The sequence below is a fragment of the Cetorhinus maximus genome, chromosome 5 (genome assembly GCF_964194155.1).
Source record: "Cetorhinus maximus chromosome 5, sCetMax3.hap1.1, whole genome shotgun sequence".
In the NCBI taxonomy this organism is placed as follows: domain Eukaryota; kingdom Metazoa; phylum Chordata; class Chondrichthyes; order Lamniformes; family Cetorhinidae; genus Cetorhinus; species Cetorhinus maximus.
The window spans coordinates 107669193-107683288 of record NC_135883.1 but is presented as its reverse complement, the minus strand read 5'-3'; the positions used below and the strand labels follow the sequence as shown (position 1 = coordinate 107683288).

Below are 14096 nucleotides of genomic sequence, written 5' to 3'. Positions count from 1 at the left end.
TTCAGCATTCGAAGGAACAGTTCACTCTGTGGTAGCCTGATCCATTCTTCAATCACCCCCAAAATACCTTTCTCTCCACCTCACCTTCCTGTGCAGAGGAGATGTAACGTCTGCCCTTTTTACCTTCTCTCTTCCCAGAGATCAGAGCCCCAAATACTCCTTCCATGTGAAACAGCGATTTAGTTGTACTTCTTTCAATTTAGTATACTGTGTTCACTATTCATGAAGTGGAGTACTCTACATCAGGCAGACGAAACGCAGATTGGCTGATCGCTTGGTGTCACACCGCCACTCAGTCCATAAGTTTGGCTTTGAGCCTCTGGGTGCCTGTCATTTTACTTCTCTGTCCCACTCCTACTCTGACCTCTCTATCCATGACCTCCTACATTGTTCCAATGAAGCTCAATCTAAGCTTGAGGAACTGCACATAATCTTTCATTTAGGCACTTCACAGCTTTCCGGATTCAACACTGAGTTCAACAATTTCAGATTATTAATAACAGCCATAAAATAGGAGAAGTGGTTTAGCCATTCCATTTACATCTCCTCTAGATTCAACTTTTATTTCTTTACTTGCTCCATTACCGTCCCCTTTTGCCTTGCTGTATTAATTGGTATAGCCTCTCCTGTTGTCTATCGGGGGCATGTGATGTTCTTGGAGGCTCCGACCAATCAGCCCTAAACACGGGCAATCTGGGGCGGGGCTTCCTGTGGAGGACCTTGTTCAAGCATATAGCATCTGAAAAGCTCGCTATAATAAAGTTTATCTGTTTCTTGTTGAAACCTGTCTGGTCCGTCAAGTCATTACACTTGCCCATTATCCCTTTTGTTATTTAGTCTCTCCCGCCTTCTACCCTATCACAGACCTTCCCCTTTGTTCTTTCCGTCCCTCCCCCTTTCCCTGCCTCTTTACTTGCTTAAAGCCTGTTATATCTCTAACTTTTTCTAGTTCTGATGAAAGGTCATCAACCTGAAAGAGTGACTTTGCCTCCCTCTCCACAGATTCTGAGTATTTCCAGCATTTTCTGTTATTATCACAAAAGCTTTGGCTTTCAAAAGAGTAAGGGAAGTATGGGGAGCATCCTTTTCATCAAAGAGTTTTCACCCAGATTTTTCCCAGCTGTTGTAAACTAACTGAGGGTTTATAATCAATTGCCTGATGTGAATTTCTGGTCTGGCAGAGCAAATTAGCCCCATCCTTTTTTAAAACTCATAGAATTGCTGGCAAAGCCAGCATTTGTTGCCCATCCCTAATCGCCCTTGAACTGAGTGGTTTACTAGGCCATTTAGTTGGGAGACAACCACATTGCTGTGGGTCTGGTGTCAATGTAGGCCAGACCAGGGAAGGATAGAGTGAACAGATTTTCAGAAGTCAAAACCAGAACATATTGAAAAGTCTTGGGAAAGCAGGACTGTGATGATTGACATGTTGGACAACCAATGGCAGGAGTCTAGGGGAGGGGCAGTTGGACCTAGGAGGTCATGTGATAACATGTCCCAGATTAGGTACAGCCAGAGTTGGCAACCCTATTAGATCACCCAATTATTGAAGACAGCAGTTACAAACAACAGACTTTTGTTTCAATGACATTTCTGTCTCATTTCCTTAAAAGAACTGAACAAAGGCTCCATTTGTCACAAGATCCCAGAATCCTCTATTCCACTGTGCAATGCAGAACGGGAAAACCAATGTCCATTTAAAAACCTTGTTTATTTTCTTTTGCACACTGGGTCCTAACAATACTCGTTTTCAAAAATTGGATTTTAAACTAGCAAATGTACCTCAAGTGTGGGAGATTTTGTTTGCACCCAGAGACACAAGCAAGAAAGCACATGATCTTTCATCAAGAGGTTGTTCGAACTGCCACAGCTCAACTGAACTTGCCTTCTACCTTAACAGAATTACTTGGAAAAACTGCTGAGTTTTTCCAGGTAATTCTGTTTTTGTTTTGGATTTCCAGCATCCACTGTAGTTTTTTGTTTTTATTCCCTTCTACCTTCCTCAGTGTTGAGTGGTGGTTTACTAATTGGCGCTGTCTGACTACAAGTGCGGCTTATGGTTGCCGACGGCACTGTCATTCTTCTTTTGTCACCCAAAAGCTGATTCCCTCCAGCCTCTGGATGTTGGTGGAAAAAGATTTCTGCGCGTGTGGGAGCGTCCAGGCGCCACCACGTTACAGTCAGCAAATGGGCGGCATTCCGGTTCCCGGGTGCAGCGCAGCTTGAGAGGGGATCTTTGGGTTTGTCAACAGTAACTAGAACATGAGGGGTGGGTTAAAGGGGAAGGGACTCAGGGGAGCTGAAAATCGGGACTATTGGGGAATTTGGAGGAAACTGTTGGGACACCCGGACGTTCAGTGAAAAATCAGGACTGTGCCGGCAAAAACAGGATGCCTAGTTACCCAAGGCAAGGCCAGCAGCTTTATTTCCCTGAAGGCCGTTAGCTAGATGGGTTTTTACAACAATCAACGAGATCCAAAGTTTCAAGCCACCCAATAAAAACATGCAATCCATAATAAAACTGAATAAGAATGCATGCATTAGGCATGTGTTTGAATATTTTTTTTAAAAAGGTCTGGCCCACCAATTAGGGGCATTTAAATATCTATGATCCTATAACAAACTGAACAGCTCTGTGTGGCTGAACTGAATTACTTCATCTGTAAATACACTACACTACATAGTGCCAGACTATTTGTTTTCTGTTGATGATGGTATAATGTTGTACCCCCGACTGCATGCAAGCAGTTTAAATTTCTGTGCTAAGATGTGAAATATACTTGCCAATTTGCTATGCCAAAGGTGCAGCAGGAGGATTCAATGAGGTTCTAACACGTATTCCGCTCATATAAATGGGGTGGAAATCTAGCAAATACTGTATAAGCAGAACTGTTATCTGCAGCTTCCAGCACCACAGGTAACACAGACACCTTTGGAGATCTCGTTAACATAGCAACCTGGACACCATAATGATGCAATCTTCAGTTGCATTCCTCTATTCAACTTCAGAACATTTATCTAAAACAGAATGACAAAAAGCTAGTTTACTAATTGCGGCGATGCCATTGGCTAATTATATTTTATTTATTTTCATTTAAAGTTGTTTATGTGTTGTACTGGATACCTGGGATCAAAAAAAGCGGCAAGTGCTATTGTTCAGTCTAGACAGATCATTGTCAAAGCTTGTGTGCACATCATGCTCTGGTATTTAGATTCACTGCACAGAGCTTCTGCACTTTTAACAATATATAGTTCAAAGAGACAATTCACACTGTAACACCGCAAAGTGTAAGGCTTCAAAGTAATCTGATAAGCAAAGTGCTTGGGGCTGGAATAGAACGAACACTGAATAAGCCATTGAACTGAGCCTTTTTGGGCCTCATCTGTGGGTTAATTATATTAGATTGATGTTACATTGGAAATTAGCTCAAATGTGCAATTCACCTAAAAGTCAGGGGACTCTTTGGCAAGTGTGTTGCTTTGTGGGCTGCCAAAATTGTCTTTGCGGTAATTACATTTCAAAAATCATTATTCATGTATATAATTAATAATGGACTACAGGTGTCGGGAAGGTTACAATGCTGATTATTTAAATAGTTGATTATTATATTAGAGCAGCATTTAAATTCAATTTAGTGGACTCTAGCCCAAGCCTACTATGTGAATTCTCCCTAACCATGTTAATGTGCAATATAAAGGTAGAATTGTTTACTTTGCACAGACACAAGTTTGTGTGTGCGTTTTGATTCTTCAGCGAAGTTTTAATGTGCTGTTCCAAACCCTCAGTATTTCCCAAGGCCTCAACATGAAGGGCAATTAAGACCACTGAAGTGCTGTAATAAATAGGCGTTTCAATAAATGGAAAGTCATGAGCAGTTTTGTACTGTGGAAGCATTGGATAGTACCATTTCCTTTGAGGCTGACCTTTGACAGATAAGCCTCCAAATTCCTCCCTCCCCCCACCACACCCCCCCCCCACCCGCCTCTTGCGCCCCCCACTCCCCCTCCACTTGCGCCCCCCCACCCCCACACCACCCCCCTGCCCCACAATGCACACAAATGCCTGCTACAGACTAAAGTTGAATAACGACTTGTGTTTGGCAGGATTAATGGGTATTATCATGTTAATGGTTGTTTATGGTGTGGTTTGGGATAATCACGTGGTGGTGTGGACCTTCTGGTCCCTCTGTGGCCACAGCTCTTCTATCAGCGTGCCAAGTAATTAACTATCTCTTTTTTCTCCCAATATGTTTTACGATCCCTAATGAGTCGCAGATAAAACAGCCGGGGAGGCTCCAGCCACATGCTGCATCAATTTATTCACAGTGTTGTGGTTCTGCATGTCACAATAGAAAAATTACATTACCAGAGCTGCAACAGCCTTTAATACGAAAATAAAACCATTGTATGACTCCACATTTAACAGTTATATTACAAGGCTGATGACTGATCATGGTGCCAGATTGGAACTCTTTTCACTCCAATTGTTATGAATTTGATTATTGTCAGGAAAAGAAAAACACAACGTTGGTGTATCATTCGTTAGTAAAACAATTATTTTGAATTTCGGTGTGTCCTACCAAATATTCTGATGCTATGTGACCAGCAGTGTAAAAAGAGCACCATGCTCCAGTATTGCATATTAACAACCAGTGTTAATGAGATGTTTTTTTTCAAATCCAGTTGACTGGACCTAATTTGAATACAATTTGTTCAGACATTGGAATAAAAATTCCTAAATGAATGCAGTGTGAATATATTGTTAATTTTGCAAGGTAATTAGAAGTTTAGTTAATTTGAATAAGATGCAAAACAGCAACAAGGAATGGGCAATAAATGTTGCCTAGCCAGTGATGTCCACATCCCATGAAAGAATAAATGAAAAATATCTTGCCTGGTAGCATAGAACCACTTTAATGCACACTGAACTTTAACTGAGATCATATTAAAGTTTTACATGGCAAAAACGTTACCTTGTGACTTTTATATTCTATACCTTGAGATAAAACCTAGAATTCTGTTAGCTTTTTTTCGAAACTTTATCAACTTGAGGTGGTGCCTTTAACGTTTTACAAACCTGTACTGCAAATCCCTCTGCCCTTCCACAGCACCAAGCCTACTGCTGCAACCATGACAGAATGAGTCAATCAAAGCATGAGTACCATTGCCAAGTGCATGCTGCTATAAAAATGTTCTTTTTTCTTTATAAGTTTTATTCTACTATCTGCACTAAACTGATGGTTTGAAATCAAATTGTCTATGTTATGAGGGGTGTAGTGACTGATGGGTCAATTCTCTACAGCACTGAAAATTTGAATCTCTTGCTATTTGAAGGTAATGTTGTCTCTGCCATTGAAAGCTGTAAGAAAAAGAATCACCAGCTTGCCTGAAAAGTAATTTTATATGTGGGTCACCTTATATACAAGAATATATGATGCTTGCTTGATCTCTTAGAGTCACCACTCATTGATTAAATCCTAAGGAATTAGATTCTAGCCCCGTCACATCCACGAGAGCACAAAGTGAAAATAAGGATTAAAAAACCCCTGTAAGATAACTGTCTTTATTGCTGTGGCTTCAATCACTCATGGCCCACCTTCCAGTAGCCTGATGCATAAGAAATAGTGCACTCCACAAAAGATGGCACAAATGGGGAGATGGACCATTATAACTTTTATGTATGCCCGTCATTTTTTTTTTAACAGAGGGTAGGCATAGTCAGACCCAAAATGATCTTAAATGGACAAAATATATATAATCACAAATAAGTCCAAATGGGTCCAATTGAGGTGCGTTTTATAGCCCTACTTGCCCAACTTTCCCGCTGATAGATGATAAACAACTGGAATTCATATTCTTAAAACATTTCATGCTTATCACATTCAGAGAAACCTTGAGGATGGAATCATAGGGACTGAGACTTGTCAACTTCAAATGCCAAATGTATTCTGCATTTGACGAGGAAAGGCCATCTGGAGTCTGGGCCATCTTTAAGCCAGCTTCTTACTGCACAAGCCACAATAGTTATTGAGCCAGTGTTGAGAGAATGTTGTTATTTTTTGCTTCCAGTCTCACTAAACTTCAAAACCCTTCATGACTTCCTTGACTGCCACAATCGTTCTTTCTTTACCCAATAAAAGATAACTAATCTGGCTACAGTTGTCACTTCTGAGGGTCAACAGAAATTATTCTGGCTTTGGATTGGAATAATTAACATTCAACACTTTTGTTCCTGATTCAGCGTTGTTTCAGATAATTATCTTGAGTGATTTAAAGACACATTACTCTGCAAAAATCATTTGAAAACATATAGAAATTTAAAGTCGACTATGTGGATATTGAAGATTCCAAATACTTGTTTTTTTTTTGCAAAAATATACTTTATTCATAAAATATTTTCAACCACATTCCAAACCATTTCAAAAACACCATTACAAGGGTACAATCCGGTTCAACTTTTACAAAATGTATCACCAGGTGCATCAGTACAAATAATATTACAATCGTTTACAGCCTTTCATTTTGAGCTGTACAGCCCGAGGGGGTTTAAACAGTTCCCAGTCCCTCGGTGCGCTGTGGCAGAAAGGTCTTAGACAGCGACCCTTCCCCAATGCGCCTTTGCGGCAGCTGCCCCAAGCTTTAGTGCGTCCCTCAGCACGTAGTCCTGGACTTTGGATTGTGCCAGTCCGTAACACTCGGTCGGGGACAACTCTTTGTGCTGGAAGACCAACAAGTTTCGGGCAGACCAAAGCGCGTCTTTCACCGAGTTGATGATCCTCCAGCTGCAGTTGATGTCTGTCTCGGTGTGTGTCCCTGGGAACAGCCCGTAGAGCACAGAGTCCTGTGTCACAGAACTGCTCGGGATGAACCTCGACAGCAACCACTGCATCTCTCTCCAGACTTTCTTTGCAAAGGCACAATCCACAAGGAGGTGAACAACGGTCTCGTCCCCATCACAGCCACCTCGAGGGCAACGTGCAGAGGGGGTGAGACTCCTGGCGTGTAGGAAGGATCTGACGGGGAGGGCCTTTCTCACCACCAGCCAAGCTACGTCTTGGTGCTTGTTGGAAAGTTCTGGCGATGAGGCATTCTGCCAAATGACTTTGACAGTCTGCTCGGGGAACCATCCCACAGGGTCCACCCTCTCCTTTTCCCTCAGGACCTCTAGGACGTTACGTGCTGACCACTGCCTGATGGACTTGTGGTCAAAGGTGTTTTTCTGCATAAATTTTTCCACCAGGGACAGGTGGTACAGCACGGTCCAACTACTTGGAACGTTCCGCGGCAGCGTGGCCAGACCCATCCTTCGCAACACCGGGGACAGGTAGAACCTCAGCATGTAGTGACACTTGGTGTTTGCGTACTGAGGGTCTACGCACCGCTTGATGCAGCCACACACAAAGGTGGCCATCAGTATGAGGGCGATGTTGGGCACGTTTTTTCCCTCTTTATCTAGAGGCTTGTACATCGCGTCCCTGCGGACACGATCCATTTTCGACCTCCAGATAAAGCGGAAGATGGCTCGAGTGATCGCCATCGTGCAGGAGTCTGGAATGGGCCAGACCTGCGCCACGTACAGCAACAGCGAGAGTGCCTCACACCTGATGACCAGGTTCTTACCCGCAATGGAGAGGGAGCGTCGCTCCCACATGCCCAGTTTCCTTTTCACCATAGCCACTCACTCCTTCCAGTTTCTAACGCATGCCCTGGTCCCTCCGAACCATATCCCCAGCACCTTCAGGCCGTCAGCCCTGACAGTGAAGGGGACAAAGGATCGGTCAGCCCAGTTCCCAAAGAACATGGCCTCGCTCTTCCCACGATTTACCTTGGCTCCCGAGGCCAGTTCGAACTGGTCGCAGATGTGCATCAGTCTGCGCACCGACAGCGGATCCAAGCAGAAGACGGCGACGTCGTCCATGTACAGGGAGGCTTTTACCTGAGTGCCTCCACTGCCTGGGATCGTCACTCCTCTTATGCCCGGATCCTTCCTGATGGACTCGGCAAAGGGTTCTATGCAACACACGAAAAGAACAGGCGAGAGAGGACAGCCCTGCCTGACTCCAGATTTAATCGGAAAGCTATCTGTTTCCCACCCATTGATTGAGACTACGCTACTGATGTTAGTGTAGAGCAGTTGGATCCAATTTCGAATTCCCTCCCCAAAGCCCATTTTGGAGAGCACATCCCCCATGTAGGTGTGCGATATTCTGTCAAAGGCCTTCTCCTGATCCAAGCTGATGAGGCAGGTATCCACACCCCTGTCCTGTACATAGGCAATCGTATCCCTGAGCAGCGCCAGGCTGTCAGAGATCTTCCTGCCTGGCACAGAGCAGGTCTGGTCAGGGTGAATCACCAATTCCAGAGCGGATTTTACCCGATTGGCGATGACCTTGGACAGAATCTTATAGTCCACATTCAACAGTGAAATGGGTCGCCAATTTCTAATTTCCTCCCTTTCCCCCTTGTGCTTGTAGATGAGGGTGATGATGCCTTTCCTCATGGATTCTGACATGCTGCCGGCCAGGAGCATACTCTCGTACACTCCTAGCAGGTCTGGGCCGATCAAGTCCCACAGAGCCGAATACAACTCCGCCGGCAAGCCGTCGCTTCCGGGAGTTTTACTCTTCTCGAAGGACTCAAGGGCCTTAGTCAGTTCATCAGGAGTTAGCGGTTTGTCCAGGCTCTCCCGCGTACTGTGGTCTAAGACCTCCGTGATAGAGGACAGGAAGGACTGGGAGGCCGTGCTGTCCGTGGGCTTCACGTCATACAATCCGGCATAAAAGGATTTGCTGATCCTCAGAATGTCGGACCGTGATGACTTTACTGAGCCGTCTTCTTCCTTCAGGCTGCTGATCACAGAGCGCTCTCTGTGTACCTTTTGGAAGAAGAAACGTGAGCACGTCTCATCCTGCTCCACGGAGCGGACTCTGGAGCGGAAGATGATCTTGGAGGCCTCCGAGGCAAAGTGCGAGGCTTGCTGGCCCTTCACCTCTTGGAGCTCCTCCTTGACATCGACCCCCATCGACTGCAGCCGGAGCAGATTCTGCATGTTTTTCTGGATTCGGGACATTTCCCTCTGTTCCTTTCTAGCTTTCTGGGTGCCTTTGAGGATGAAAAACCTCTTGATGCTTCCCTTGATCGCTTCCCACCAGTGTGTCAGGGACTCAAAGAGGGGTTTCACGGTTCTCCAACCTTTGTAATCCCCCTTGAGCTCCTCAATGTTCTCTGGGGTCAGCAGTTGCACATTTAGCTTCCATGCCCCCCTGCCCACCCTCAGGTCCTTCTCCAAGTGGCAGTCCGCCAGTAGGAGGCAGTGGTCAGAGAAGAACACTGGCTTGACCTCGGTGGATCTGACTGTGAATGCACGGGACACAAACAGGAAGTCTATCCTGGAACGAATGGACCCGTCTGGCCGCGACCAGGTGTATCTACGCTGCGCTCCGTCTGCAGGGTTGCTGAAGACGTCGTGCAGCTTGGCATCCTTAACTGTTTCCATCAGGGATCTGGACGTAGCGTCCAATCTGCTGCCGGCCCTGCCGGATCGTCCAGCCGCATCGATGATGCAGTTGAAGTCACCGCCCAGAATGACCGGCCTGGAGGTCGCCAGCAGCAGTGGGAGCTGCTGAAAAACCTCCAGCCGCTCAGCCCCTTGTGCCGGGCCATACACGTTAATTAACCGGAGTGGAGCGTTCTTGTACATTACGTCTGCTACGAGGAGTCGCCCGCCCACCACCTCCTTAACCTCGGAGACGGTGAAGTTGCCTCCCCGCAGCAGAATACCCAGGCCGGAGGAACGAGAGTCGTTTCCGCCCGACCAGATTGATGGCCCATGGGACCACCATCGTGACCATTGCCTGTAGGAGCTGAGGTGCGGTATCGCACACTCCTGCAGAAACAACAGGTCAGCTTTGACCTTGGCTAGGTAGTCCAAGGTCGCAACACATCGCGTAGTAGATTTAATGCTACGCACATTTATGGATACAATCTTTAAACCCATTTTAAAGCATTTATTCTCCTACCAAACCCACTGTCTCTGAGAGTCCCAGACCTTTAGTCTGCTCCTTCATACCCGTAGTGAGCTCAAATTCCTTCACTTTGGATGGGCTGAGGTAGATCTCCTTGGCCGTGTTCTGCTCCAGTGGCATCTGGAGGTTCACGTAGAGAGCGGGTTTTGAGATGACCTTTGCTGGAGAAGCTTCTCCAAAACTCACCAAATACTTTTTTTTTTTGTAAAAATATACTTTATTCATAAATTATCTTCAATCACATTCAAAACCATTTCAAAAACAACATTACAAGGGTACAATCCAGGTTAAACTTTTACAAAATGTATCACCAGGTGCATCAGTACAAACAATATTACAGTCATTTACAGCCTTTCATTTTGATCTGTACAGCCCGAGGGGCTCTGAACAGTTCCCAGTCTCTCGGTGCGCTGTGGTAGAAAGGTCTTAGACAGCGACCCTTCCCCATTGCGCCTTTGCGGCAGCTGCCCCAAGCTTTAGTGCGTCCCTCAGCACGTAGTCCTGGACTTTGGATTGTGCCAGTCCGCAACAATCGGTCGGGGACAACTCTTTGTGCTGGAAGACCAACAAGTTTCGGGCAGACCAAAGCGCCTCTTTCACCGAGTTGATGATCCTCCAGCTGCAGTCGATGTTTGTCTCGGTGTGTGTCCCTGGGAACAGCCCGTAGAGCACAGAGTCCTGTGTCACAGAACTGCTCGGGATGAACCTCGACAGCAACCACTGCATCTCTCTCCAGACTTTCTTTGCAAAGGCACAATCCACAAGGAGGTGGACAACGGTCTCTTCCCCACCAAATTTTTTTTTTTTTTTGTAAAAATATACTTTATTCATAAAAAATCTTCAATCACATTCAAAACCATTTCAAAAACAACATTACAAGGGTACAATCCAGGTTAAACTTTTACAAAATGTATCACCAGGTGCATCAGTACAAACAATATTACAATCATTTACAGCCTTTCATTTTGATCTGTACAGCCCGAGGGGCTCTAAACAGTTCCCAGTCTCTCGGTGCGCTGTGGTAGAAAGGTCTTAGACAGCGACCCTTCCCCATTGCGCCTTGGCGGCAGCTGCCCCAAGCCTTAGTGCGTCCCTCAGCACGTAGTCCTGGACTTTGGATTGTGCCAGTCCGCAACAATCGGTCGGGGACAACTCTTTGTGCTGGAAGACCAACAAGTTTCGGGCAGACCAAAGCGCGTCTTTCACCGAGTTGATGATCCTCCAGCTGCAGTCGATGTTTGTCTCGGTGTGTGTCCCTGGGAACAGCCCGTAGAGCACAGAGTCCTGTGTCACCGAACTGCTCGGGATGAACCTCGACAGCAACCACTGCATCTCTCTCCAGACTTTCTTTGCAAAGGCACAATCCACAAGGAGGTGAACAACGGTCTCTTCCCCACCACAGCCACCTCGAGGGCAACGTGCTGAGGGGGTGAGACTCCTGGCGTGTAGGAAGGATCTGACGGGGAGGGCCTTTCTCACCACCAGCCAAGCTACGTCTTGGTGCTTGTTGGAAAGTTCTGGCGATGAGGCATTCTGCCAAATGACTTTGACAGTCTGCTCGGGGAACCATCCCACAGGGTCCACCCTCTCCTTTTCCCTCAGGGCCTCTAGGACGTTACGTGCTGACCACTGCCAAATACGAATTTGCGTGTCATCCTTGCGCAGGGGCCATGCTAATCTTCTCTGTATCGTTCCAATTTTAGTGTATGTGCTGAGGAGGTGGCAAATCGAGAATCGGTCGACATCGCCAAACGCCTTCTCGAGCCTCCAGGTCTGCAGGGACCGACCCAGGCTGCCGCCAAACCGACCGACAGGCCCTGCCGGCGGCCATTTTTGGCCATTTTCGGCATTTTTCGCCTCTTTCGGCCGGGATGGAAAAGCGGCGGACTGAAGCCCGGGCCTGCCCGGGGAAGCCTCCTAATCGCCCGGGGGACCGGATTTGCCCCGGTGAGAGCCCCGGAAACGTCCCAAAGCCGGCCGGGAAGGCGGCCAAGGGCGAAGCACCTCCGATTGCATTCGCAGGCCGTGCAAAGTGGCCTCCGACCCCGCGAGACAATGCAGGGTGCCCTCGGTGTGCCCCTGAGAAATGGTTAACCGAACGAAGGACAATGCGCCTCGGATTGCCTTCGCAGGCCGTGCAAAGGGGCCCCCGGGCCCGCCAGACGTTACAGGTTTGCCCTCGGTGTGCCCCTGAGAAATGGTTAACCAATTGGACTTAGTCTCTGGCAGAGAGGCAAAGTGTTTTCCAGAGAAATGGATAACCAATTGGACTTAGTCTCTGGCAGAGAGGCAAAGTGTTTTCAAGAGAAATGGTTAACCAATTGGACTTAGTCTCTGGCAGAGAGGCAAAGTGTTTTCCAGAGAAATGGATAACCAATTGGACTTAGTCTCTGGCAGAGAGGCAAAGTGTTTTCAAGAGAAATGGTTAACCAATTGGACTTAGTCTCTGGCAGAGAGACAAAGTGTTTTCACGAGAAATGGTTAACCAATTGGACTTAGTCTCTGAACGGCAGGCAAACTGTGCCCCTGAGAAATGGTTAACCAATTGGACTTAGTCTCTGGCAGAGAGGCAAAGTGTTTTCTCGAGAAATAATTAACCAATGAGGCCAATGGACCTCGGGTTGCATTGGCAGGCCGGGCAATGTGGCTCTTGGGCCCGCGAGAGCAAAATCCGTGCACAGACGGAAGTCCATGAGGTCAGATCCGAGGCCTTTACCCGGCACCCGGTGGGGGTATTCCCGCAGAGAGTAGCGAATCTGCCCGGCGACGGGTCAAGTTGCAATTTCTGGCTGACCACTGCCAAATACTTTTTTTTTTTTTTTTTTGTAAAAATATACTTTATTCATAAAAATCTTCAATCACATTCAAAACCATTTCAAAAACAACATTACAAGGGTACAATCCAGGTCAAACTTCCACAAAATGCATCACCAGGTGCACCAGCACAAACAATACCACAGTCATTTACAGCCTTTCATTTTGATCTGTACAGCCCGAGGGGCTCTAAACAGTTCCCAGTCTGTCGGTGCGCTGTGGTAGAAAGGTCTTAGACAGCGACCCTTCCCCATTGCGCCTTTGCGGCAGCTGCCCCAAGCTTTAGTGCGTCCCTCAGCACGTAGTCCTGGACTTTGGATTGTGCCAGTCCGCAACAATCGGTCGGGGACAAATCTTTGTGCTGGAAGACCAACAAGTTTCGGGCAGACCAAAGCGCGTCTTTCACCGAGTTGATGATCCTCCAGCTGCAGTTGATGTTTGTCTCGGTGTGTGTCCCTGGGAACAGCCCGTAGAGCACAGAGTCCTGTGTCACAGAACTGCTCGGGATGAACCTCGACAGCAACCACTGCATCTCTCTCCAGACTTTCTTTGCAAAGGCACAATCCACAAGGAGGTGAACAACGGTCTCTTCCCCACCACAGCCACCTCGAGGGCATCGTGCAGAGGGGGTGAGACTCCTGGCGTGTAGGAAGGATCTGACGGGGAGGGCCTTTCTCACCACCAGCCAAGCTACGTCTTGGTGCTTGTTGGAAAGTTCTGGCGATGAGGCATTCTGCCAAATGACTTTGACAGTCTGCTCGGGGAACCATCCCACAGGGTCCACCCTCTCCTTATCCCTCAGGGCCTCTAGGACGTTACGTGCTGACCACTGCCTGATGGACTTGTGGTCAAAGGTGTTTTTCTGCATAAATTTTCCCACCAGGGACAGGTGGTACGGCACGGTCCAACTACTTGGAGCGTTCCGCGGCAGCGTGGCCAGACCCATCCTTCGCAACACCGGGGACAGGTAGAACCTCAGCACGTAGTGACACTTGGTGTTTGCGTACTGAGGGTCTACGCACCGCTTGATGCAGCCGCACACAAAGGTGGCCATCAGTATGAGGGCGATGTTGGGCACGTTTTTTCCCCCTTTATCTAGAGGCTTGTACATCGCGTCCCTGCAGACACGATCCATTTTCGACCTCCAGATAAAGCGGAAGATGGCTCGAGTGATCGCCATCGCGCAGGAGTGTGGAATGGGCCAGACCTGCGCCACGTACAGCAACAGCGAGAGTACCTCACACCTGATGACCAGGT

At 47.2% G+C, this 14096-nt stretch overlaps 1 long non-coding RNA gene and 1 pseudogene across 2 annotated transcripts in view; both read right to left on the bottom strand.

The window, feature by feature from the left end:
- Positions 1-14096, bottom strand: part of LOC144680338 (uncharacterized) — a 590442-nt gene that overhangs the window by 132045 nt on the left and 444301 nt on the right. The window lies entirely within an intron of this gene.
- On the bottom strand, positions 11660-11751 carry LOC144681171 (U6 spliceosomal RNA; annotated as a pseudogene).